Here is a 2,500-nt window from a genome sequence, read left to right as displayed (position 1 = left end):
CTGAAGTAGGATATAAAAAAAAAAAAATGAGAAAAAGCAAAATAAAAAATTTATCTCTATTTTTTTGCCGCTTTAATTTCTTAATTATTGTTGTTCTAATGTAATAGTAAAATTCACAAAACTCTGTTTGGTTTAGGTATCAGATCATTTTTTTCTTAAATTATGTAATCGTTATTGTCATGAGGAATTTTTCTTGTTATTGTTATTTGAATTTAAAATAGTATTGTTTAAGCATATTATTTTTTTTTCCCGTAAGTTGCTTTGGCAAAGAATTAAACCAATTATTGAACGAAAACTGAGTTAGGGTAAATTTCTATTCAAAATATTGCCAGCGGGCAAACAAAAAGATAAAGAAAAATTAGCTTCGGAAATCCTGCTTTAAATGATAGTTGAAGAAGCTGATCACAGTTTTATTGAACAAGGGAAGACATAATGATTGCTCCTTAAATCATGTGGTTCTTTCAGCCACTTGAAATGTAATGAGTTAGTGGCAAGGCCAGGAGACCTCGTAGCCGTTGTAGAAATAATTGCAATTATGAACTACATAAAAAAAAGGCCCAAGAATTTTAGTGGAAAGCTACTGTCAATTATATTGGCGACAATAATTAGCAGGTGCTAATTGACCACTGAAGAATGAAAGGCAAAGTTCACCTCTGCGGGATTTTAATTCATAAAGTAGAAAGAGCAAATAAATTACTGAATACAGATTGTCATACATTCTACCGACTCCCCCATCAATCATTCATTCACCCTTCTTCATGTACAGCAACATCAATCACAAAACGACAACAATTACGGCTGTACTACTATTATTACTACTACTACTTCTACAACTACTAATAATGGTATCAAATTTTGGCACTTTGCCGGCAATTTCGGGCTATAAGTCGATAATAATAATAATAATAATAATAATAATAATAATAATAATAATAATAATAATCCTTTCTACTATAGGCACAGGGCCAGAAATCTGGACGGAGGGGCCGAGTCGATTACATCGACACCAGTGTTTCACTAGTACTTAATTTATCGACCCTGAAACTGTGAAAGGCAAAGCTGACCTCGGCGGAATTTGAACTCAGAACGTAAGGACGGACGAAATACCGATCAGCGTTTTGCCCGATGTGCTAACAATTTTGCCAGCTCACCGCCTTATTATAATAATAATAATAATAATAATAATAATAATAATAATAATAATAATAATAATAATGATGATGATGATGATGATGATGATGATGATGATGATGATGATGATGATGATGATTATAATAATTTTTATTGACCACAAAAGCAGAACTCAAAAACGTTTAGAGACAATATAAAACAAGGGACAAGTGGAGTTTAAAACAGAAAACGTGTAAACAAAAAAAAAAAAAAAGACACAAACAGAGAAAAGAATCTAACAATAAATTTCCCCAGTAGGTGGGAGTACCACTCAGGGCCAACTAGGGCACCACACACATCGTCGTCACCCCGACTGCCAGGGCACGCCAGGTAGGCACCCTTATTTTTCTCGACTGCTCCGACTTACAGACGAATATTCAGAGTAGGCCCCTTCGCACGAGCCATTTTCACAACATTCACCCACCTTTCAACACAATTAACGAGGGGCAGTACTTCCTTCTCTACCCTCACTTTTCTTTTCAAGCGGAACTTGAAAAAGTCAATGAGGGCTCGACCGAAGAGGAAAATGTCTGTTTTCAGTCCTTTCAGCCTCGCCCACCACACTACTTCTTTCGCTATAGCCAACAGACAGAGGAATACTGCCTTTTCCTCTGGGCCAAAAAATGGCGGCGGCACGAATCTCACGATGGACTCGGCTGACAACCGGATCCGTCCTACTCGTGACAGTGGCTGTTCCACAAAGCTATACAAGTCAATAATGCACAGATGAGTGCATGCAGGACGGTTTCATCGCCCGGCGCACACCTCTGACAAGTCTGTCTGACAGCACTTCTGTGTCTGTAGAGTTTTGTCTAACCGGCCGTGCTCCCAGGTAGCACTGCCAGGTCAGAGATTTCTGGAAGTTATCTATAGCTCCTGGTCCGAAAGTCCTTCGGGAAAGACCAGTGACTAGGTTTCTTTTATTAACTCTTTCGTGATGGGGTCCGCTCTCTTGTTGAATTACATGCTATTAAAGGCCTAAATAACCTGGGGGCGAATATAGCCCCACGAGGGGCCAAATGAACACAGAAACCCAGTGACAGGTACCTGGTGTTTCTATTAATAGCTCGGAACAAAATATATGCCGAAGAAAAAACGGCAACAGGTGTAAACAATTTTTTGCAAAACGACTTACTTGGAACGTTTGTGACCACGTCTGATGTACTCTGCAGCAAATGTAGTAGTAGTAGTAGTAGTAGTAGTAGTAGTAGTAGTAGTAGTAGTTCAGATAAGACAGTCAATCATTATGGATATGTAGCATGGTTAAAGAAAGTAAGGGAAGAAGTAATCGGTGAGAAGCAACGAGATCTAAGCTTAACTGGTGTATTAA

Source organism: Octopus bimaculoides, chromosome 1, assembly GCF_046866305.1.
Source record: "Octopus bimaculoides isolate indiv1 chromosome 1, ASM4686630v1, whole genome shotgun sequence".
Lineage (NCBI taxonomy): Eukaryota > Metazoa > Mollusca > Cephalopoda > Octopoda > Octopodidae > Octopus > Octopus bimaculoides.
This window is presented reverse-complemented; position numbering follows the sequence as displayed.